Here is a 25,178-nt window from a genome sequence, read left to right as displayed (position 1 = left end):
TGAGAGACAAAAAATGTTGGCTAAGGTGTGGTGAAAAAGGAGCCTTAGAATGTACAATATTGGTGGAGGTGAAGATTGTTACAGCCATTATGAGGAACTGTTTGGAGGTTCCTAAAGAAATTAGAAATAGAACCGGGCGTGGTGGTGCATGCCTGTAATCCCAGCACTTGGGAGGCTGAGGCAGGAGAATTTCTGTGAGTTCAAGGCCAGCCTGAACTGCAGAATGTGACCCTGCTTCACACAAAACAAAAAACCAAAATAAAGCAAAGAGATTAGAAATGGAATTGCCATATGACCCAGCAATCCTTGTTTTAGATATTTTAGATACTACCTGGACTTTTCAAAAACCACCATTCTAATCTCAGTTTTTATGAGATCAACTTTTTTTAGTTTCCATGTATGAGATTCCTTCAGAACAATATTTTAAGTGAAAGAAACTAGATATAAAGAAGTATATATCTCACATAATTACAAGAATATGCCCATGAAAATAGGTAAAGCTCACAAAATCAGAGCTGTATTTTATCTTGGGTGACATTGGAAGCTTTTGAGTGTTCTAAGGATCAGTTTCTTGATCTAGGTGCTGGGTTTGTGTAGTTATGGTATATTAGTTTTAATATATATATTTCAATAAAAATGAGAAGGAAGTGGAAAAAAGAAAAATCCTGTCATTTTTCACAGCATGGAAAGAACTTGAGGACAGTGTGTTAAGGGAAATGAACCAGGTATAGAGAGAAAAATATTGCGTGATCTCACTTAAATGTGTAGTTTAAATTTTTCTGAAAAGATCAAATATGTATGGGGAACAAAATAGTGTTACTAGAGGCAAGAGGAATTGAGATGTAGATCAAAGCACACAAAATATGAAAGAGATCAAATGTACAACAGGAGGACTGCAGTTAATAAAATTGTATAAGGAGTTTTTGTTAGGTAGATTTAGCTGCTTTTAGGAATACACAAAACCTGTGTGAGATGATGGGTATGTTCGCCTGCTTCACTGTGGCAGCAGTTTTTTTAGTCTACATCCTGTGTCAGTGATGGCGAACCTTCAGAGCTCTCAGTGATGACGGGTAACTGGCTGTGGCCCCTGTGCCACGGGTTTACACCATTGCCCTACAGTATCATGTTGTAAACCTCAAATACACGTGATAAAATTGATTTTTAAAAATCTGCAAAAACAATTTGAGCTTTAGGATAGTAAGGGTATGTCTTGTGCTGAACAGCTAAGTAAAGTGCCGCTTCTGCACATGCTGCAGTCTAAATGCTGGGAGCCGCCCCAGCCCCGAGGCTGAAGTCCTGACCCCAAGGTGGCGGTCTCAGGAGGGAGGGCTCTTTGGGAGGTGACCAGATCAGGAGGCCCGATCCCCGCAGTGGGGTTCATGCCTTTATAAACGAGGCTCAAGGAGCTGGTTTGTTTGTTCCTTTCACCACACAGGTGAACCTGCTCTGCGAACCAGGAAACGGGCTCGCATCAGAGAGTAAATTTGCCAGTGCTTTCATTTGCAGACTTTATGGCCATTTCTGTCAGAATGTCAATTTTTTATAAGCTGCCCCGTGTATGGTGCTTTGTTTTAGCAAATAAAGTGGACTAAAACACCATACAAATCGTATTATCAATTGATGAAGTGCAAGAACTCAGTGCAACGTGGATGGACCTTGAAAACGTTGTGCCAAGTGATAGGAGCCAGTCACAAAAGACCCACACATATTTTATTATTCCATTTATGTGAAAATTCCAGAAGAAGCATATTTATAGAGACAAAAATAAATTGATGATGTTGTAAGGATTGGAAAGTGTAGGTGACAAGTGAACAATGGCTGCTAATAGGACCCAGGCTTCCTTTTGGGGCGATAAGGATATTCCAGGATTGTGCCCATGGTAGCAGAACCTGTAAAGGTACTACAGACTTTGAAAGACACATGAATTGATGACTTGTGTGATAAGTAAACCGCATCCTGTTATTGTTATAACTTAATGGTGAGATGTAACTTAGCAGAGGGTGTGTATGTAGCGTGTGCAAATGCCCTCAGTTCAGATCCTACACACTAAACAAAAGCAAAACCAAAAGAACCGAACACTCTCAAGCCAGTAAACTAAAAACATTAGAGAGACAATGGCAAGAAAGGGATAAAATACTAAGTAGGTTAGCCGGACATTGTATTTGCTTTTGAAACATAGAGGGACACTGCTCAGGCTGGCTGTTAGTACCACTTTGTTCTTTCTCCAGTCTGGAAATTGCTGTGGGAAATTCAGTGAGAGTCTCGTGGTAACTGCTGAGAGAAAAAAATGACAAGCTAGTCATTAGTGATTAATAGTTGACTGACTGTTAGCATTTGTCAAATTAAATAGGTAGGACTTAAAAATATAATTTGGTGCTGGGTGTATTGGTTCACAGCTGTAATTCCAGCGCTTGGGAGGCTGAGGCAAGAGGATCGTTGTGAGTTCAAGGCCAGCCTGGACTGCATAGTGAGAAACCTGTCTCAGAAAGACAAAAAAAAAAAAAAAAAATTAAACTTGTTACCTCAAGCTAAATGTCAAATTTTAAACCTCAAAAGTTGTTATGATGTGGTCAAAAAGAAATGTGGCACCGGTGTGGTATTGTGCTTGACCTATGTGGTTGTGCAGTCAGACTTTTTGTATTTAAAAATTTTGTTTTTTTAAAAACTCTATCCAATTTTTTTTTTTTTTTTTTTTTTTTTTGTCTTTTTCATTTTTTATCGGTACCGGGGATCGAACTCACGACCGCCTGCTTGCAAGGCAGGTGCTTATGCCGCTGAGCTAAACCCCCAGCCCCTCTATCCAATTTTTTTACACTAAATAGAATGACTGTTATCTCAGATAACTGAAAACATTTCAGTGTAGTATAGCTTTGTGAGAAATGTGACCTTCTAGATTCCAAAGGGTTTCAAGGACTCATTTCCATAGGAACAATTATAATTACAAGTCATAGAAAAGAGCTTAGAGGAAAAATAGTGGGGAAATGTCATTCTTTATATACATGTAAGATGCTCGGACAAGAATGCATGCTGTAGCTGTGGCCTTGGCATTCTCCCGTGGGTTCAGCACAAATGCTGTCTTTGGATTCTCTGTTCTCTGTCCTTATTTGCACAGGACTTTGCACTTGTAATAGACAACAACCCAACTATGATCGAAGGATCTTTAGCCTTTAATCTAAAAGAATGAGTGGTTGCATACTTTTGGAACACTTTTGCGGAGAGGAATTATGTAGGCGAATAGTTTCTTTGAAAGTAAGTTTTACTAACTTTTGAATGCCAGCTTAGAAGTTAATAGAAAAGGCTTTCACTGAAGCAGATAAATATACTTTTGAATTAGTGTTGCATTTTCAAGAGGGAACTTTTCAGCAGATGAATGGAACAGATTAAACACAAGGACAGAGTCTAGGGGGCTCCCCAGGGGTTTCTTGTTCTTGCAGCCCGTGTAGCTGGCTCTATATCTGGTGCAGTGAGGCCCACACAGTTGGTCACCAGTAACTTCTGTGTGGCTGATATGCACAGTCCCCTCTTACTATAGGGGCAAGGGTGAGGAAAGGGATCCATTTCTTTTTTTATTTAAAGAAAGAAATAAAAAATAATTTTAAAAGATTGAAGTAGGAAAAAAGAGAAAAAAGTAGAATACAGAATTGAAAAAAAATAACATCATAAAATTGCTAGTTGATAGAGTACATATTGTCATCTTAACAATAGTTAAAGTTACAAAATCAAAGCATAAAAAGTGGCTAGATACTCAAACATTGACACTCAAACAGCGCACTCTTCTATTCAATGATCTAACAGAAATTTAGTAATATGGCCATCTATCTTACACACTATACAGACCGTTATATCCTTTAAAGCACTTGCCTTCCCTTTCACTTTTACAATATCTATTATTCTTTTGGATCGCATTATTCTGTCAGTTCTTATTATTTTTTTACACTCGAGAGATGATGTGATATTTACTAATGTGAGTCTTGTTTATTTCACTAATGAGGATATTCTCAAGTTGCCTCCATTTACCTATAAAGGCCTCAAGACCATCATTTTTTATAGTTGAATAGTATTCCAAAATATAAAAATACCACATGTTTTTCATCCACTCTGCGGTTGATGGTCATTTTGGGGGTTTCCAAGATTTAGCTATCACGAATTATGCTGCTATGAACATGGGTGCGCATACATTACTGTGACATGACCTTTTTAATTTTTCTGGGAAAATACCCAGGAGGGAAATAGCCAGATTAAATGGAACTTCCAATCCTAGTTTTTTGAGGAATCGCCATACTGATTTCCACAGTGGTTGCACCAGTCTGCACTCCCACCAACAGTGGAGAAGGGTTCCTTTTCCCCCACATCCTTACCAACATTTGTTATCAGTTGTTTTCTTGATGAGAGCCATTCTTTTGGAGTGAGATGAAATCTCGGTGCTGTTTTAATTTGCATTTCTCGAATGACCAGTGATGGTGAACATTTCTTTATATATTTATTTGCCATTTGTATTTCTTCATCTGAGAACTGTGTGTTCTTCTCCGATGCCCGTTTTTGGAGGGTCTTTGAATGTGAAGGACTTGATGTTTTTCAGTTCTTTATATGTTCTGGATATAAGTCCTTTGTCTGAGGGGTTGCTGGCTATAATTCTTTCCCATTCTGTGGGTTGTCTTTTCACCTTGTTGGTGATTTCTTTTGAAGTGCAAAAACTTTTTAGTAATATGAGCTCCCAGTTGTTGATGCTTTGAAGTACTTCCCATGCAGTTTGCATTTTGTTCATGAATTCTTTGCCTACCCCTATGTCTCCAGGATTTCTACCTACCTTTCCTTCCAGTCGATTTATTGTTTCTGTTTTAATATTTTGGTCTTTGACCTATTTTGACTTTAGTAGGTGGTAATACACATGGGTCTAGTGTCAGTCTTCAGCATGTGGAGAGCCAATTTTTCCAACACCATTTATTAAAGAGGCTGTCCTTCTTCCAGCAAACGTGTTTAGCCCCTTTGTCAAATGTAAGGTGGCTGAGTGTCTTTGTAGTTGTGTTTGCATCTTGTATTCTCTTCCATTGATTCTCAGGTCTATTTCTTTGCCAGTATCATACTGATTTTATCACTGTAGCTTTGTAGTATATTTTCAAGTCAGGGATTGAGATGCTTCCTACCTTGCCTTTGTTGTCCAGAGTTGCCTTTGCTATTCTAGGTTTCTTCTGTTTCCAAATGAATTTTAGGAATGTTTTCTTTAGATCTGTAAAGTATGTTAATGGTGTCTTGATCCGGCCTGCAGATCAACAAGTTCGGAACTCCTGGAGGGGAAACGGGGATTAAATAAAAGACATAGGGGAGACAAAAAGAGACGAAGGCAAGTTGATGTTAACCCAATCAAGCCTCCGGTTTATTGAGAAAATAATCACACCTTTTATAGGCTAAGGGCGGGAGCTGGGACAGGAAGAGGTTAAACAGATGAATACAACAGGGTTACCATCACATCCGGATAAGTGACGTAAGCAGAAGAGGATTATGGTTAATGTAGGCAGACACAGCGCCCATAGGAGAGAGAGAGAGAGACATATAGGCAGCAATGCCTGTCACTCGGCTCCCTACATCTCCTCCCTTTTTATATTATTTAATTAAGAGTATGGCAGGCCCTGTGAGGACAGCGTCTGTCTTAGGTCAAGGACCTCATTGCATGAACCCAACCAGGCCTTACCCGTCATGGGCTTGCAGAACAGCAACTGGTCCTGTGCCTGTCTTAGGCGGCCGTTGGAATTAACATGCATGTCCTAGTTGCCCGTCTCTGACTGCCTGTCCATTGCCCCAGGGCAGTCAGGCCGCATCATCATATGGGCCACTCGTGGGAATTCCTTCCCTGTAGGTTTGTTGATCTGCCAACTCCAGCTGATGATAGTGTACCTGAATGGGCTTTGCCATAAATGCATCTATCCGGTTAATAATGAACATCATAATCCTCTGAAAAATACAAGACTCACAGAAATGAGAAACAATAGGTCAGCTAGGGGACCCAAAAGGGGGACTAGGTAAGGGAAAAACTCCCCCCCCCAAAATCAAGGAGAAGGGGTTGACAGTCATTTGTTGGTGTCTCTGTATGAAGTCATTCTCCTGTGTCTTGGAGCATGCCTTGTATAACACTGGATGCAGTCTATTTGGCTGGCGTATGTTCCTCCAGACCGAGAAGAGCCTCTTCCGCAGTCATGGGGTTCTGTGCATGGCTGTCAGCAGTTGTAGTCTGTTTGGCAGGGGTCAAAATCCACCATGGGTGTGGTGTGGCTCAAGAAGGCTGGTTAAGCAGCATAAGGCTCCAGGGAGATGTGTCACCTGTAAGAGAACACAGGGGATTGTGCCTCAGGAAATAACATTATTCCTGGGCGTTACATGGGGTCTTTGAAGAACTGTCTACTTGCTTTACGAGGCGTTCAGGTAGCCATCTAGCTTCTCTATCTTGTTGAGAGTAAACATACACTGAGCCTCGTCCCCAGATAAGGACTGGATCAGGGCCATTCCACACATTGGTTAGTGGATCTCTCCATAAAACAGATGCAAACTGTGTTTGAGTCTGAGTATGCCAAAACCGAGATGCTGCGGAGCAGCCTGAAGCATCCAGGGTCAGAAAATTTAAAATAAAAAGAGCATGTGAAAGGACATTTCTAGGGGACCCCCGGGTGGGGTACCATGTCTCCCTTTTTATTTTATCTATGGTGAATTTAAGAGAACGATGCGCACGTTCAACAATGCCTTGTCCCTGAGGATTATAAGGTATACCTGTAGTGTGGAGGATATTAAGGCTTTTACAAAATTGAGCAAAGGAGGTACTGGTATAGCCAGGGCCATTATCGGTCTTGAGCTGTTGAGGACATCCCAGAACTGAGAAGGCTGACAGCATATGGGCTATAATGTGTTTAGCAGCTTCTCCAGTCTGGAGAGTGGCAAAAATGAAGCCACTATAAGTGTCAATAATGACATGTACATATTTTAGATTGCTAAACTCATTGAAATGGGTAACATCCATTTGCCATAAGGCGTTAGGAATTAAACCTCTAGGGTTGACTCCTAGGTGTTGAACAGGTGAGTGGATAGCACAAGATGGGCAATTTTTTACAATTTGTCTGGCTTGCTCACGGGTAATTTTGTAGAGAAGGCGGAGGGTGTGAGCATTGAGGTGATGTAGCTGGTGGGCTTGTTGGGCCTCAGACACCTTGGAGTCCTGAGCCATAAAAACCTGTGCTCGTACAGCAACATCAGCCAAATGATTTCCTTGGGCAAGAGGCCCTGGGAGGTTGGAATGAGCTCGCAGATGACCGATAAAGAACTTATGACTGCGAAGCCGTATGAAGCATTGTAATTGTTTGAACAGATTTGCAGCTGGGGAAGCATGACATATAGTAGCAACAGTCTCTAATAATGGAACAGACTGAGCAAGGTAAGCACTGTCAGTATACAAATTAAATGGTTGGTCAGAGTAAGCAGCAAAAGCTGCAAGAATAGCTTCTAACTCTGCTAATTGTGCAGAGGAAGTATCTGCCTGGAGGGTAGAAACATTGTCTTGAGATACATAAGCAGCCCTTCCGGAGGATGAGCCATCAGTGAATAAAACCAGGGCACCCGGAAGGGGTTGTGAAGCTGTGACTTTAGGGAATATAAATGAGTGACGATTAGCAAAGTCAACTAGCTTATTTGGAGGGTAATGATTGTCAGTAGTCCCTGAATAGGAAGCTAAGGCAATAGGCCACACTTCAGTACTCTGAAGTAGCCAATCTATTTGGTCTTTTGTAAAAGGTTGAATGATAATATCTGGTTCTTTGCCAAAGTAACATTTTCCCAGCTTTCTACCCTGGATTATTAGGTCTGAGACAGCTTGGAAATAAGGCAAAAGTGTTCTTTTTGGAGAGACTGGTAAATGGACCCACATGAGGGGAGCTTGTTGCCAGAACACTGCTGTAGGGCAAAGCTTTGTATTAAAAATGAGAAACTGTAAAGGCTCATTGTAGTCCATAAAGGAAACAGTTTGTTGAGCAATAGCCTCTTCTACTTTACTGAGTGCTCTCCTGGCATCAGGTGTAAGCTCTCAGGGGGAAGTTGGATCTATGTCTCCCCGAAGCAGCGCATAAAGGGGCTGTAAATCATGTTTAGTTAGTTTTAAAAATGGTATGAGCCAATTAATATCTCCCAATAGTTTTTGGAAGTCATGAAGTGTAAAGGAATAGAGAAAAGCAATCTTTAAGATCTATGACAATTTTAAAAAATCCTAAAGGAATGGCACTGAGGGGAGGCCAGGCTGTAGAGGCCCCTTTAAGACCATTGTCTTATTTATCGCCCTAAGGTCTTGTAGCAGCCTCCACTTTCCTGACCTTTTCCGGATAACAAAGATAGGTGTGTTCCAAGGGGAATTACTAGGAACAATGTGGCCTGCATCTAACTGGTCCTGCACCAGCTGCCTTGCGGCTGCAAGCTTTTCAGAGTTAAGGTTGTTTCTAAAGGCTTATATGAATCCCCAATTTGCCATGGAGGCACAGGGAGTAGCGGGCTGCCATCCTGGGACCTGCTGATCATGTCAACAGGTGGAAGTGGTGGCAGATCACCATGTATGAGGACCTCTAACAGGCCATCATTCTCTGCATCTGAGAAATCAGAGGCTTCAGATTTTTCTGAGGATGGTTTTGAGGTAGATTTAATGGAGTTGCGCAAGGCAGCCTCACCCAGTGCAACTGTCTCCTCAACCTGAGGGTCTGCATGCCTCTGGGCAAGCAGCTCAGAAATTAAATTCCAATATGTAAAGGTGGTCACAGGAACCTTTTCTGGACCGAAAACTCTATAATAATCTTTTAAAACATCTCTTACTGTATTCCACCTCTTGGTATCTATAGAACCCTCTAGGGGGAACCAAGGGCAAACCTTATGAATAAACTGAAAATACTGTAATAATTCTTGTTTTTCAACCCTTATCTCTCTTGTCTTTAATGCCTTTATAAGGCCTCCGACGAACACTTCGTGTTCGCTCAATACTTGACCCATGTCGGGAAAGGGAAATGGGGTTGCCGTTCACTCACCGTGACTCGGGCAGGACGTCGGGTAGTCGTCTGCGCAGGTCTCGGCACTTGGATTTAATGTCCTGTTGCTTTAAGCTTTAATCCTTGATTCAGTTTACTCATTCCTCGGCCGAGGTCTCTGGTTCAATTTGCTTTCACTTTCGGTTTAAGCCGGCTGTCTCTCGAACGGCTCCCTCGTTAACTTCTCCGTGCCAGGAGCTCCCACGCTGAGCGCCACTTGATCCGGCCTGCAGATCAACAAGTTCGGAACTCCTGGAGGGGAAACGGGGATTAAATAAAAGACATAGGGGAGACAAAAAGAGACGAAGGCAAGTTGATGTTAACCCAATCAAGCCTCCGGTTTATTGAGAAAATAATCACACCTTTTATAGGCTAAGGGCGGGAGCTGGGACAGGAAGAGGTTAAACAGATGAATACAACAGGGTTACCATCACATCCGGATAAGTGACGTAAGCAGAAGAGGATTATGGTTAATGTAGGCAGACACAGTGCCCATAGGAGAGAGAGAGAGAGACATCTAGGCAGCAATGCCTGTCACTCGGCTCCCTACAGTGTTTTGATTGGGATTGCATTAAATCTGTGTAACAGTTTTAGGAGTATGGCCATTTTCACAATGTTGGTTCTTTCTAACCAAGACCAAGGAATATCCTTCCATTTTCTAATATCCTCTTCAGTCTCCTTTTTTAGAGTAGTATAATTTTCAGCATATAGGTCTTTTACATTCTTGGTTAGGTTGGTTGCTAAGTATTTCATTTTTTTAGATGCTGTTGTAAAAGGCGATATGTCCATAATTTCTTTCTCATGGAGTTTTTTGTTTGTGTACAGGAATGCTATTGATTTTTGAGTATTGACTTTGTATCCAGCTACACTGCTGAGTTTATTAGCTCTAGTATTCTTTAATGGAGTTTTTGGGGGTCTTCTGTGTAGAGTATGTCATCTGCAAATAATGATAATTTAACTTCTTTTCCTATTATTATTCCTTTTATTTCTCTCTTTTGTCGATTGCTCTGGTTAATATTTCCAGAACTATATTGAATAGGAGTGGTGATAGTGGACATCCTTGTCTTGTTCCTGATTTTAGAGTGAAGGCTTTCAGTTTTTGTCCATTTAGTATAATGTTGGCTGTTGGATTGTCATAGATGGCGTTTATGAGATTGAGGTACATACCGTCTATTTCGAATTTCTGTGTAAGCTTTTTATCATGAAAAGGTGTTGGACTTTATCAAAAGCTTTTTCTGCATCTATTGAGATGATCATGTGATTTTTATTTTTGCCTCTCTTGATGTGGTATATTACATTTATTGACTTGTATATGTTGAACCATCCTGCATTCCTGGAATAAATCTCACTTGGTTGTGGTGTATAATCTTCTTGATGACTTGCTGCATTCTATTTGCCAGTATTTTATTGAGAATCTTCAATGTTCATTAATGAGATTGGTCTATAGTTCTTCTTTTTGGTTGAGTCTTTCTCTGATTTTGATATCAGAGTGATACTTGCTTCCAAGAAAAATTAGGAAGGACTGCTTCTCTTTCAATTGCATTGAAGAGTTTTTTAAAGAGTATTGGTGTTAACTCTTCTCTAAATTTCTTATAGAATTCAGCAGTGAATCCATCCGGACCTGGGCTTTTCTTTGTTTCTAAGTTAATCACGTTTTTGATTTCAATGGCTGATATTGGGCTATTCAAAATTGTTAAATATTCTTGATTGAGCTTTGATAGTTCATATGTTCCTAGAAATTTGTCCATTTCCTCTGCGTTTTCCACTCTATGTGAGTAGAGATTTTCAAAACAGGTGTTCATGATCTTTTGAATTTTCATGGGATCTGTGGTAGTATCCTTCTTTTCATTCCTTATTGCATGGATTTGAGTTTTTTCTTTCTTTTTCTTGATAAGGTTGGCCTGGAGTATCAATTTTGTTTATTCTCTCAAAAAACTAGCTGTTTGATTCATTAATTCTTTGTATTTTTTTTGTTTCAATTGCATTAATTTCTGCTCTAATCCTTACAGTTTCCTTTTTTCTGTGAGCTTTGGGTTTGACTTACTCTTCCTTTTCTAGAAGCTTGAGATGTGGCATTGGGTTATTTATTTGTGCTCATTCTGTTTTCTTGATGTGACTATTTATCGCTATAGATTTTCCTTTTAGGACTGCTTTGTGTCCCATAGGTTACGGTATGTTGTATCTGCATTTTCATTGTATTGTAGGTATTGTTTTATTTCTTCTTTAATTTCAACTGTAACCCACTGGTTATTCAGAAGATTGTTATTTAATTTTCATGTATTTATGCTGGTTATGCAGTTTTGCCATTGATTTCCAATTTTAGTGTGCTATAATGAGATATTATGCATGGGATAATTTTGCTCCCTTTGCATTTAGTTAAGAATGCTTTACGGGTTAATATATGGTCTATTTTGGAGAATGTCCCATGTGCAGCTGAGAAGAATGCATATTCTGATGTGGTTGGGTGGAACACTCTGTAAACATCCATTAAGTCCATTCACTCACAGGTATGATTCAATTCTGTTGTTTCTTTGCTGACTTCTTGTCTAACTGATCTATCACTTTGTGACAGTAGGGCATTAAGGTCACCTATTACAATTGTGTTCTTGTGTATTTGTTTTTTCATGTCCATAAGTATTTATCTTATATAGTTGGGTGCGCCTATATTTGGTGCATATATATTTATAATTGTTAGTTCTTCCTCTTGTAGTTTTCCATTTACAGGTATGTAGTCGCCTTCTTTATCTCTTTTAATCCTTTTAGGTTTGACGTTCACTTTGTCTGCAAAGAGAATAGCTACCCTTGCTTTTTTCTGGGTTCCTGTTCCATGGAATACTGTTTTCCATCCTTTGACTTTTAATCTATGAGTTTCTTTTTGAGTCAGATGTGTTTCTTGTGTACAGCATTCTGTGGGATCCTGTTTCTTGCTCCATTCTGTCAACCTGTTTATTTTGATAGGTGAGTTGACCCATTTACATTTATGGATATCACTGATATGTACTGGCTTTACTTTGCCATGTTGTATTCCTATTGCTGGTTTCCTGCTTTTCTCCCTTGTTTTATTTCTTGAGGGACCCATTTTTTGTAACTACTATTTTCTCAGAGGTCCCCCAAACATCTGCTGAATTAAGTAAAAACTCTTTATAGACATTTGACTACCTGATCCTCACTTACCTTCTACTATGTCACACTGAAGAGCTGATGCTTTCACCAAATGAGACCCCTTCTCTGGTTCTTGTTCACCCTTTTTTGTGTCCATCCTATAATATTGTGATGTATTTCACTCCTTACTTTTTTTTTTATTTTAAAGAGAAACCTAACAAAACAAAGTAAAGCCAATCAAAACAAAGCAGTGAAAGTGATGCAAAATTTCGAAGCAGGACAATAGAATATCAAAAATGGCTACCGTAATATATTTTGTTATCTTCACAATGGTTATCCATTCCATCAGATACAGTAAAACTGAACAAAGCCAAAACAGAACATTGAATAAAACTGAACAACAAATTGGAACAAAGCAAAACAGAACAATATTGGATTTCAAAAGCAAAACAGAAGGAAATCTCCTGTATTTTGCTATATTGCATACTGTTATCCTCCTAATAGATGCTCAGACTACTGGCCTTAGGCCTGCAAAGTCAAGAAAACAACACAAGCAGTTAGGTTTGTTTTTGGTACCTCGGTTGCTATCAACTCAGCCTGTCCTCTGAACCAGCCAGTTACTTATTGGGGGAGAGGGGGAGTTCTTGATTCTCAGCCTGTGTGCCAGTTGGTTCACAGGGAGGATGAACTGGCTTCTCTCTTCCTGGGTCCCACATGGTTTGCACAGCTCATCAGAAGGGCAAACTAGCTTCTTGAAGTGCTCCTCCAGACCCAGCATGGCTTTTGCTGATTCACAGGAGAAGCCATCTGGCTTCTCTTTTCCTGGGCCCTGCATGGTTTGCCTCCCGCCCCCATCCCTTACTTGAAATATCTTATTCTCCTTCATTTCTTTTGAACCCAGTAATATTCATCTCTTCAGGAAAATTTCAGATACAATTTTTGAACTACTATGAAGTCATCTCTTGATTCTTGCAGAGTTTCTGATCTATCCGCTTTATATGTCTTTTTGTAATATTTATTATATTTTCGCCTTGTTTCACAGCTATTTGTGTGTGCAGTGGGTTAAATAGTTTCTTCTCAATAGACATGTTGAAACTCTAGTTTCCAGTTTTCATAAATGTGAAGTTTTTTGAAGTATGGTCTGTAGAGATGTTACAAAATTAAAACGAGCCCTACAGGGTAAGATGGGCTTCACTGCAGTAACTAGAGTCCTTCAAAGAAGAGGGAATTTTGTACTGAGAGACAGAGACATGGGTAAGGAGGCCATTTGCCCATAGAAGCAGAGCTAAAAGTAATTCTGCCAAAAACCATGGGATGTCAAGAATTTGGGGCAATGCCAGATGCTAAAAACATTCACACATGCGGTCTCAACTTGGAGCCTTCAGATAAAGTACGAAGCCTGAAGTCCTGGTGTTGCTGGGGCCATACTCTCTCTCAAGGCTCTAGGAAGACTGTCCTCACTTTGGATTTCCAGTCTCCAGAACCATGAGAGTTAGTGTATTGTTTTTAGCTACTTAATTTTTGGTACTTTTTCAAGGCAGCCCTGGGACAGTGGTGGTGAAAGAATGACATGTGTCCGCAGCAGGCACGTAGAACACTGTCTGTTAGTGTGAGAGCCAAGTTACCTCAGCAGCTGAGCATTGGATCACAGCTGTTTTTCTAAATTAAAATCTCAGTTTTCAGGTTTAATTGTAGTGTTGGGATTTGGAAATAAATAATTCTCTTTTGGGTTGCAATTTGGGCACTTGGCCTCTGAAAGTTTTGCCATCACTGTCCTAAGATATGTGGAAACCTAATATTTACTTTTCCCCTGACATGATACTGTAAATTGATTCAGAGTTTGAACTGTGTTTCTCTCATCACTCTCTTCTGTTTTTTTATTTAAAGTGAAAAAAAACCAGAAAAAAAGGGTAGAAATAATACAGAATTTCAGAAAAAATAAACAGTAAGAAATCAGTAGTTGATGTTACATATTGTCATCTTAGAAACAGTAGTTCAAGTTACAAAATTAAAGCATGCAAAGTGACATTCAAATAATGACACTGCAAACAGTTCTGCTCAATGATGGAACAAAACTTAGTAATATGGTTATCAGTCCTACACACTTGTTTTTTAGCTTAAAGAGGGTACGATGAAACATGTCAAAACAGAACAAAACATTTCATAAGGTAACAATTTAAAGAAATACAGATTTCATAGCAAGTCCACTGGAGATCTTCACTGTCTATCTTATTGTCTCTAGTTTTCTTCCAAAATAGTTGTCCCCATCTTCACATACATTGAATATATACTGAACATTATAGAACTAATCAAATCATTACAGGATGATGAAGACTTTTTAGGTCTTTAAGACCTGATTTTGGAGAAGTCAATAATGACTACCGTAATGTCTCTAATTCTCTTCAAAGTAGCTGTCTTTATCTTTACATATACTGAAACTGAACATAAGAGACTAGACTAATATCACTCTGAACAGTGAATAATAGAATTGCTAGATTTTATATCATAATGCTACAGAATTAGCATTGGGTTTCTTAGTGTCTCTTCTTCAGAGTATCTGTTCATTACATCATGTGTTGTATAATCTGCTTCTGTAAATAGTTTAGAAATTCTTCCCATGTATGAATCTCTATGTGTATATCTATCCTCTCTGTATTTTAGGGAACAACAGATCAAAACAAACAACAAAACAAATTCCTAGAAAAACTTGAAATGAAAAAGACGTACAAGACCACAATATTAGGTGATCTACAGTAGTTACTATGCTTTCTCTTCTTTTCAGTAGAATTGTCCACATCATCAGGCATTGTATAGTTAAGCATAGCATTACATAGCTATTTTTTTATTTTTTTAAAATTTTATTTAAGGAGAAAAAGAAAAACAGAAAAAGGGTACAAGTTATACAAAATTTCAGAAAAAATAAACAGTAGGAAATCACTAGTTAATAGATTACATATTATCATCTTAGAAATAGTTGTTCAAGTTACAAAATTAAAACATATAAAGTGGACATTCAAACAATGAGACTGCAAACAGTTCTGTTCAATGATCCAACAAAACTCAGTAATATGGTTATCTATCTTTTTTTTGTTGTTGATTTTTTTTTTTTTGGCTTTTTCGTTTTTAATGGTACCAGGGATCGAACTCACAACTGCCTGCTTGCAAGGCAGGTGCTTATGCTGCTGAGCTAAATCCCCAGCTCCGGTTATCTGTCTTATACATTTAAATATATATGCAGTTATATCCTTTAGAGCACTTCTGTTCCTCTCTTTTGTACAATGACTATTACACATTTTGGGTTTTATTACTCCCACAGTTCTTATTACTTTTTTTGAAGAGAATAATACCAAATGTGACATAACAAAACAAAGTCAGTCAAATCAAAAGGATGGACATAATACGTACTGTAAAAACAAAATACAAGGTGATGAACAGTGGTTACCATACTGCCTCTTGTTATCTTAAAAAGAATTGCCTATGTCATCAGTTATAATAAAATTGAACAAAACAGTAAAGAACAAAACCAATAAAACCAAAACATTGGAGACATTACGGGACTTCAAAAGAAGATAATAGTCAAACCAGAATGGGCATCCTAATGAATCTTATTGTCTTCACAGTTGTTGCCTATACTCTTGGAACTTGGTAGTATCAAGCAAACCAGGATAGAGGAAAATCAGTCAAAACAAGATGGTGAGAGCAATACAGGGTTTCAAATCAAGTTAATAGGAAATCAAAGTGGGTTACTATAATATATCTTGCTTTTTAAAATTTTTTCCCTTAATTAAAAAGATAAAAATAAAAAAGTAATAAAAAAAGGAGATTGAGATAAAAGAGGACATAACAACAAAACAGTACAGATCAAAACACAACCATTTAAGCAAAATAGTGTTTCACCACCAGATATCCCAACATAAAAGTAGTTACCATAGTGTCTTTTTCCTTGAAATCTTTGAGTATAACTTCGTGTACTGTAGCATCAAACATATCGAGACAATGTAAAACCATTCAAGAGAATGATAGTATTGCAGGGTACTTAAAACCAACTAACAGAAAATGAATGATGGTTTCTGTATGATCTCCTTGTCTATAAAAGTTTTTGTTTATATTATCACATATAATAAAATCCAATAAGATACAACATGTTAAGACTGATGGAGACAGAAGAACAAAAGCTTGATGGGACTTCAAAACAAGATATTAAATCAGCACTAGCTATTATGATGTCTTGTTTTCTCCAAAATAGCTGTTCCTACCATTCAACTTTCTCTGCCTCATTTCTCTTGAGCTCTTTTTCTGTCATTAGTTGTCAGTTTGTCTTGTTCATTTTGCTTTCTGCTCTATTCATTTTGGCTTCTCTGCCACTGTTTCTGGAATCTTGGTAATTTTCTTTTTAAAGAATGTCCTGCAGTATTCTTTGTAGAGTTGAATTGGTGATTGCAAATTCCCCTAGTTCCTCTTTATCCTGGAAGCACCTTGTTTTTCCATCAATTTCTAGGCACAGTTGTGCAGGATATATCAATCTTGGCTGGAAGTTATTATCTTTCAAAGCTTGAATTATTTCCCCCCACGCTCTTTGTGATTTAATGGTTTGTGTCGAGAAGTCTGCTGTAATTCTGATGGGTGTGTTCCCTTGTAAGTGATCTGTTTCTTGTCTCTGATGGCTTTTAATATTCTGTTCTTATATTGGATTTCTGGAATTTTGATTATTATATGCCTGGGTGTAGCTCTGTTTGGGTTGTAGGTGGCTGGGGTCCTTTATGCCTCATACATCTGAGTATCTTTACCTTTTGCTAAATTAGGGAAATTCTCCAGGATTATTTCTGTGAGTAGCCTCTGTAGTTCATTTGTTTGTGTCCCTACTTCTTCTTTTATGTTCTTAATTCTTAAGTTATAGATCCTCTTATCATCTTCTAGCCTTTGTATTATTGCTGTTTGTTTTCTTGTTATTTTTGAGAAGTTTTTCATTTCGTGCTCCCACATTACAAATCTGTCCTCCAGTTCAGATAATCTATCCTTAGTTTCTTTCAAGCTGTCATGCCAGCTTTCAATAGAGTTTTTAGTTTCCTGGTAATCTCTTTGAACCTGCTTCATGTATTCTATGTTTTCTCTATTTTCTCCATCAAACAATTCTCCCTTATTTTCTGTTCTTCCAATCTACCATCTGTTTTTCCTTGGGTGGTGCTTAGCATTTCTCTAGGTATTCTACTTGTATCTTGCTTTAGATTGTTAAATACTTCATTTTTGGACTCATCTATGAGGCTCCTGAGATATCAGTTTATGTCTATTGGTGCTATGTCTGATATTGCATGTTTTTGTCCTCATTCTCCTTTGCATTCACCTTTCCTGGATCAGTGTTCTCAGGATTGGGGCCTGAAGATCCCTTCTTGTCACTCCTTCTTCCCATACTTTTTGTTCCTTCCATATAAGCGTATATAGGAGGCCCAGTTTTTTTTCTTTGTCGGTTACAGTTTGTTTGAATTGTGCTGGCTAGGTGTTCCTGCCCACTGCATTGTACTAGGGAGACACAGACCTGGGCAGCCTCTGCTGGGCCCGCCCCTCCAGGTCAACCTACTGAAGGCTTCACTGCTAGGGTGTACCACCAGGTGCTGGGACTTGGTTTGGGCTAGCCTACTAGGTCTCTGAGGCGTCACCCAGGCCAAATGTTCCCCACCAATCCCGCTTGAGAAGGGAATATGTGACTAAAGTTACTGCAGCATCCTGTTTTGGCTAGTCTGCCTGGTTCCAGAATGTCTTCTGTTTGAGCCTCCTAGTCTATGGAAGGTCCCCATTCCTCTCACTCACCGCAGGTCAATGCAGGGCTCCCTGCCAGTCCCGCTCTCAACTCCGTTCACGGATTCCCACTCTCAGAAGTTTCGGCTCTGTCCCTGCTTTGCCGATTCAGACCCAGCAGTGGCAGCAGGAAATTCAAAACGCGGTTTCCAGTGGCGCAGGTTCCAGCTTCAGAGCTGAGATTTTATCTGTTCTGGTTATAGCACCCAGATTACATTTCCAGTTTGTTTCTCTCAGCTTAGTTCATTCCTGAGTCAGCAGGGTATACGTCCCCTTGCTTAGGGCTCCTCACCCCACACCATTCCTGAATTCTAAGCTGGCTAACTAGAGAGCCTCCATAGCTGCTGTTATCTACCCGCCATGTTCTCCCAGAAGTTGATTCTACATAGCTATTTTTATAAAAACTCAACTTTGAAGACATTTGTAGGACTTGAAAGCAGTTAATAATCAAAACCGGAGTGGGTATCTTTTATATCTTCTCATCTTCAGAGTAGTTGTGTCTACTCTTAGACTTGATACTATCAAACATACTAAATTTGAATGAAATCAGTCGAGGCAAAATAGTGGTCTAACAAACCAGCTTCAAATAAGATCAATCATAGTAAGACAATGTAAGTAATACAGGGTTTCAGTTTAAGTTAATAGGAAATTAAGGATAGTTACCGTGGTATAACCTGTTATTTTTGGGTTAGCTGTCTGTGCCCTCAAATCTCATATAAGTAGACTGACTAGAACAAAATATAATCAAACTAAACAGAGTGATAAGACTACTGTGGCTTTTAAATTCTGATACACTGTTAGCAATGTCCTCTGCCTTCCTTTTTGAGGCAGTTCCTCACCTTTCCCCTTCTCAGGATGCTTTGTATATTTTGGGCCCCACTAGCTTCTTTAATTTTTATACTAGGGGATCAACCTGTTATCTATCTGAATGTTGCTGAACCTTTTTACCCCTGAGCTTAATTTTGAGCTAACAAACCTGTACTCCTTTACTTACTAAAGCCACAAGGTTTTCCCTCCTTCCAGCTGTGTAGTTCTATGCTGCACAAAAGTGTCATAATTTTCCAACCTATCTGTGGCTGCTGGATGAGTTGTCCCTATTTCTGTCTGGTTTCCTATCACATATAGCATTGTTTTCTCTTCTTTGACTCTCAGTTTATTAACCCTCTTTCAGGTTGAGTGTGTTTCCTATTCAGAGCCTCTCAATGGATCCTGCTTCCTAATCTATTCTGTCTGGGTTTCTTTTTTGTTAGTGTTTCAAGGCTAACTATATTAAAGATTGTAGCTTACCATCTCTGCCTCATCTCTGCTATTCTGTTCTTCTGCTACTAATTGTCCACTTTACTCCTTCATTACACTGTCTGCCCCATTCATTGAAGTCTCTCAGCCACTATTGCTGGAATCTTGGTATTTTTTCCTCTCTCTCTCTGGAGTGTCCTTTAGTATTTTTTGTAGGGTTGGGTTGGTAGTCATGAACTCCCACAGTTCCTCCTTGTCTTGGATATACCTTGTTTCTCCATTAATTTTGAGAGAGAATTTTTCTGGGTACATCAGTCTTGATTGGAAGTTATTTTCTTTCAGGGCTGGGACTATTTCCCCTCAGGCTCTTCTTGATTTGAAAGTTTGTGTTGATAAATCTGTCGTTATTTTGATGACTTGTCCTTTGTAGGTGATCTGCTTCTTTTCTCTGCCTGCTTTTAATATTCTGTTCTTGTGGTGCATTTCTGGAATCTTGATTATTATATGTCTGGGTGTAGATCTGTTTTGCTTGAAAGTGGCTGGAGTTCTGTGTGCCTCTTTTATCTGGATATCATTTCTTTTTCTTATGCTTAGAAAGTTTTCCTTAATTATATCTGTAAATAGTCTTTGTAGTTCATTTGTGGTTATTTCTGCTTCTTCGTTCACATTTTTTATTCTTAAATTATAAATCATCTTTTTGTCTTCTAGCCTTTGAATTGTTTCTTCCTGATTCCTTGTTATTTTTAAGAGACCTTTTCTTTCATGATCACACATCATAAATCTCTCTTAACGTTTCAAAAGGCTAAGTTTAGTGTCTGTCAAGGCATTTTGCCCGCTTTCCATGGAGTTTTTAGTTTAGTAGTAATCTTTGAATGTTTCATATATTCTAGATTTTGTTTATATTCTTCATCAAAGGTTTCTCTTCCTTTTCTGAGTTCCTCCATTCTTCCATCTGTATTCTCTTGGGAGGGGCTTATGATGTTTAATTAATGTTTTTATATCTTGCATCACTTGATTCAGAAGTAGAGATTTAAATTCATCTATGAGGTCACAAAGGTATTTCTTTATGGCTGCTGATGCTGTGTCTAATATTGCATAATAACTGCACTGGTTCTCTTCTGTATTTACCTCTCCTGGGCTTATTTTCCCAGGGTCAGCAGCTGGAGAGTTTTTTTTTGTTGTTGTTTCTATCTCTTGTCATGTTTCTGGTTTCTTTCAGACAGGTGTCCTCCAACCAGCAACAGCAGCCTTGGGACCCAATCCCCAGCACTCACCGGGAATCTATGTAGTTTTTCTTCTTGACTCCACTCCATGGTGTGCTGCTTCCTCCTGCCAAGGGCTCAGGACTCAATAATTCCCATTATTAGCGGCCATGGCTTCAGCTTGACCTTGAATCACCTGACTCCATGGTGTTCCCCGTACAGTGCAGTACAGGTCTCAGTTAGCACGCAGCACTCCAGCCCTCCACTCGTGTTTTTCCTTCCTCTGCAGAGGTAGATTCTAGGTTGATATGGTTTTTCCATGTCTAGATGAGCATCCTTCCTCTTCAGAAAATTGCATGGGGCCTGGTTTAGGCACCCAGACACATGTTCCTCTCCGTGGCCTCCTCCAGCAGGGGCCCTGACACCCAATTTCCAGTACTGACGGAGAGCCAATAAAGCTCTCCCCCTTGGCACCACTCTGGACCGCGCCATATCTTCCCCTCAAGGGCCGGGGACTCATCGATTCCTGTTATCGGCAGCTGCAACTCCAGGGCCGGCCCAGCACAGTGTGGAATGGGTCTCCTCACTTTCTTCTCATCATTGATTGATTCATTCAGGTGTTGCTTAAAAAAAAGTTCATGGTTATTGAAGTATAATTTATGTTGAGTAAAACTTTGTTGGCATGCAGTTTTTGCAAATGTATAGTTTGTGACTGCTACCACAATCAAGACAGTATTTTCATCCACCCAGCAAGTTCTCTGCATACCTTTGCAGGCTTTTCCTAGCAACTATGGATTTGTGAGTTTGTTCACTTTCAGGATGTCACGTAAATGAAATCATATAGTATATGCCTTGCTTCTTTCACATTGCTTAATATATTTAACATTCATCTGTGTTGGCGCCTGTCAGTGGTGGTCCCTTTCTCTCTCCCATCAAGTTTTTTTTTTTTTGATTTTATGGTGTCCTTGTGATTTTGCTAATAGATTGATGTGTAGCTCCCTTGTGTTAGCAGTTTTCTCCTGTGTTTTAGCTTTTATGATTTTCCTGGATTCTTAGTTCCGTCTCATTTGTGGGGTTCTGCTGGATTCTGTCTTGTTCTTCCATATTTACACTACAGGAAAAATATTCTTTAGCTAATAAACTGGAGCAGTCCTTAGCTATCTGATGTGTGGTATTTTAAAAGCCATCATTTCCCATGTTTTGTCAGACTTACGGTGAGTATTGTTTGAGGTAGGAAGATAAGTTTCATTCCTGTTACTCTTATCCTGGATTCAAGTAGGAATTGCTAGCTTATTTAAAATCACCAGAGTATAACAGAAGAAAGTTTACATAAGGGACCAGTGAGATTACATTTGCATTTTTAAAAGATCATTTGGAATATAATATAGGTACTGAATTCTGCTTAACAGAAGTTGCTGGAGAACTAAGGACGATGTGTCGGTGGAAAAAAGTCACTTAGGCTATAACTACAAGAGTTCAATGAAGAATTAATGTTAAGGAATGCCAGAAAATCATCAATATGAATTGGAAACTGTGAGATATGAAAAAAATAACAAGAAAAAAAAACTCTAGTAGGTTAAGCTTTAAAAAAAAGAAAATTTATCAAAATCCAGGTCTAATTTTTAGAAGCTATTGTTATCTGACAAATAAAAGTAAGCTAGTTTTGAAATCATGTAAGCTTTCCACCAAAGGCAGGACCCCAAAACCTGAGGGTGGCTGGGAAAGAGCTGACAATGGAGGAAAGCAGAAGAAATGCTTTGAAGAAAGGAGTATTCTGGGATCCTACTGTGCTATAGAAATAGAGCATCCAAAATGTGGCTTAAAGTTTAATATTCAGACATCACTTTTTAATCCCAGATTACACACAAGAATTCCTTTCTAAGGAAATCCAAGTTAGGAAAAGGTTATTTGGAAAAATGGAGAGCTTTATAAACAAATAATTAAACATTATTAAGAATTATATTGCTTTAATAAAGCTTATGTTTCTCAGTATGCATAATAACAAAATGTATGCTTTGCTGAACTCACATAGGAAAGTTACTAATTTCAAGAAATAAGTGAAATTAACTATCTTTCTTCCTTTAGTAAACATTTAAGAAATAGAATGTAAATTCTATGAGAGCATGGACTTTACCTAACATTCTGATCTCTAGCTTTTGGTTTCTTACATAGTGGTCAATTAATGCATATATGTGTAAAAGTGAATGAACACATGGTAAGTAGAATTGGAAATAAATGAATAGAACAAAACGCAAAAATAGTGCCAATGTATATTTTAATCTTTCAACCCAGCAATTGCAGTTTGGGGAATGCATAGCAAGAATAAGAAATGCCCAAGTCTTAGCTTAATATTTACATGTAGATCTTGGAGATCAGTTTAGCAGGGAAGAGGAAAAATGTGCATTTGACAGATTTGTTTTTGTTGTTATTTTTAAGACAGAAAGACACAAATCTTTTTATCTTATGTATATTCAGTTTGTTACGCCTTTAGATTTTTGGAATTAGCTGTCAGTGCTTTCAGTTCTCTTTCACCAATAGGCAGCAAGATCTTGATTAATCAGCAGCAAGATCATGATTCAGGTGTCTCCAGTGTTCTGAACCACTGTGCAGAACAAATTCCTGTCGGAGATTTGATAAGTTTCCATAGCTGCTTCCTCATTCTCCATTACTAGGAGATGCTCACGAGCTATTTAAAATTCCTGGTACCAGAATTGTTTCTTCCCATTCCTTTCTATGTGAGCAACTTCAAGGAGGACCTTAGTATCATCAGTGGAAAACTGACCATCCCACCTTGTACCCACTTTGATTTGTTGCACATTCGATATGAACCAGCAGCAGCTGATGAGTTCCACGGTAGACAGTTAGGAACCTGTAAAGCACATGCCCTTTCCTGTTGTTTTCCTAATCCTTTCCATGGACTTAATCTTAATCTTAATATTTTTAATAGTGAGATCAGGTCTTTTTCAGGAAGGATAAAATACAGAAAGAACAAATGTGAGTTTCTAAAGAATTTATATTAGGTCATTAAGCATTACAAACAGTAATTCAAAACTTGGCAGTGCTCAGGAAAATACTGCTTTCTGATATAAGCAAGACTGATGTTTGCATAAATCTTTTCATATATGTAAAATTTCCCTAAAACATATTTATATAACTTACTTGAAATATTTGCAAACCATGTTTTTTGTAAATATTTTAGGACTTTCCTCCCTTTTAACTATGATGTGTATAGCTTACCAGGTTATAATTGGTACTGTTCACTGAGCCAGTGGTAATTATTAGAATAGTTACACTTTAAAATTCATTTGTAGTCTCTTTTCTCATTTCTCTGTTTTTGAGAACAGCTTAACAATCATTCCAGTTAAAGATCTTTACAGTCTTCCCTTCCTTTCCAATTGTTTTTGAGGTCCCTGCTTTACTAGAAAGTTCTGATTACAAACATAATTTCGTATTTTATCTTTCTAAATTACATATTTGGCAAACTTTATGAAAATGTCCCCCGCCCCCCAATTCTCTGTCCCTTAGTCTTTGGGGCAAAAATAACTATTTGTGTTGATTTTTTGGTTTAGGCTCACATTTGTTCTTTCTTTCTTTCTTGCATGCACAAATGCACACATTATTCATACATTAAACATGCCGTTACCTATGTCTTATTCTGTGTCAACTACTGCACTAATCTCAGGAGCATGTGATGAAAACTGAAGTGAGTATAAAGGACAGAATTCATCCTGGGTTAGTGTGAAGCTAGGTGTGGGGTCCCCACCAAGGTCAGATCATTACACACTGTAGTCACGGCAAGCTACTGAACAAATAACCAGCATTGCCCCTTTACCCTTGAGTATAAAAAAACAATTCTTAGTGTCAAGGAGCAAAAACCAAGACACCACAAACAGTGCACAGATATCACCATAGTATGACCAGCTTGGTGAGAGGAACTTGCTTTGACACCCTGTGGCAAATTGGCTTTATGTGAACTTTGTTATTACGGAACTGGATTGGGCTTCTTTGCTGTGCCCCTGCCCTATTGGTGGAAACCACGTTTGATTGACTCCTCCCCCCAACTGTACATAATATTTTCCATGTATTCTCATATTTTGGGACAAGGAACCATAACTGCTTTGTTAGTTTTAAAGGACATGGCCTGATGAAGTTTATAAAAATACATTGTGAACATATTTTGAGAGAAAGCCTAAACAAAAAAAACATTTTTAAAGATTCAAATTACTCTATATATCATTTGCCCATTTGAATCACTGCTTAGTAGACTAGTGTTTTTCAACATCAAAAATAAAATATTTAATGGGATGAGGAAGCTAGTTGGATACTGATTTTTACCCCCTACAGAAATACATTTTACACTCAGTAGGTTGAATGGGAGAGGAAAGAGGCAGAAAAGTCAGTAACTTATGTTTCATATTAGTATGTGACACAGAATTCGGGGAACAATATGGACTTTTTAGTATAATATTATTTTGATGTTTTCATATAAAGTCACAGTGCATACATGAGCAAATGCAAAACAAAATAGCCTTTTAAGCCAACAACAAGGAAAACCATAAAATATAGTTATCTGGTCTTTGTTTCAGACCTAATCCTAAAATTTTAGGACTCCAGTGCCCATCTAAGATTGGTCTTTATATTCTCTTTCTTACCCTTTTCAGATTGTGTACTCTCATCTTGGAATTCAGTGGCACAATTTGTACTTCTGAAAATGATCTGAGAAATTTTACAATTTCTAGATTGTCTACAATTGTATAGGGTTACAGAATAATCAATTATTTTGGGAAAGACAGCAAAATTC

The 25,178-nt window shown here is 38.5% G+C and overlaps 1 protein-coding gene and 1 long non-coding RNA gene across 3 annotated transcripts in view; one reads left to right on the top strand and one right to left on the bottom strand.

The window, feature by feature from the left end:
• The window catches only part of Aven (apoptosis and caspase activation inhibitor), a 208,375-nt gene that overhangs the window by 161,647 nt on the left and 21,550 nt on the right, over positions 1 to 25,178 (top strand). The window lies entirely within an intron of this gene.
• On the bottom strand, positions 5,347 to 9,589 carry LOC134476416 (uncharacterized). The gene is made up of 2 exons (XR_010048028.1): positions 9,045 to 9,589; positions 5,347 to 6,315 (listed from the first exon to the last, which is right to left on the bottom strand). It is a non-coding gene; the product is annotated as an uncharacterized LOC134476416 (long non-coding RNA).

The sequence above is a fragment of the Cavia porcellus genome, unplaced genomic scaffold (genome assembly GCF_034190915.1).
Source record: "Cavia porcellus strain 051 isolate PalLab524CR breed Dunkin Hartley unplaced genomic scaffold, mCavPor4.1 scaffold_6, whole genome shotgun sequence".
Taxonomy (NCBI): Eukaryota; Metazoa; Chordata; class Mammalia; order Rodentia; family Caviidae; genus Cavia; species Cavia porcellus.
Note: the sequence above shows the minus strand (reverse complement) of the source record. Positions and strands in the feature narration are given on the sequence as shown.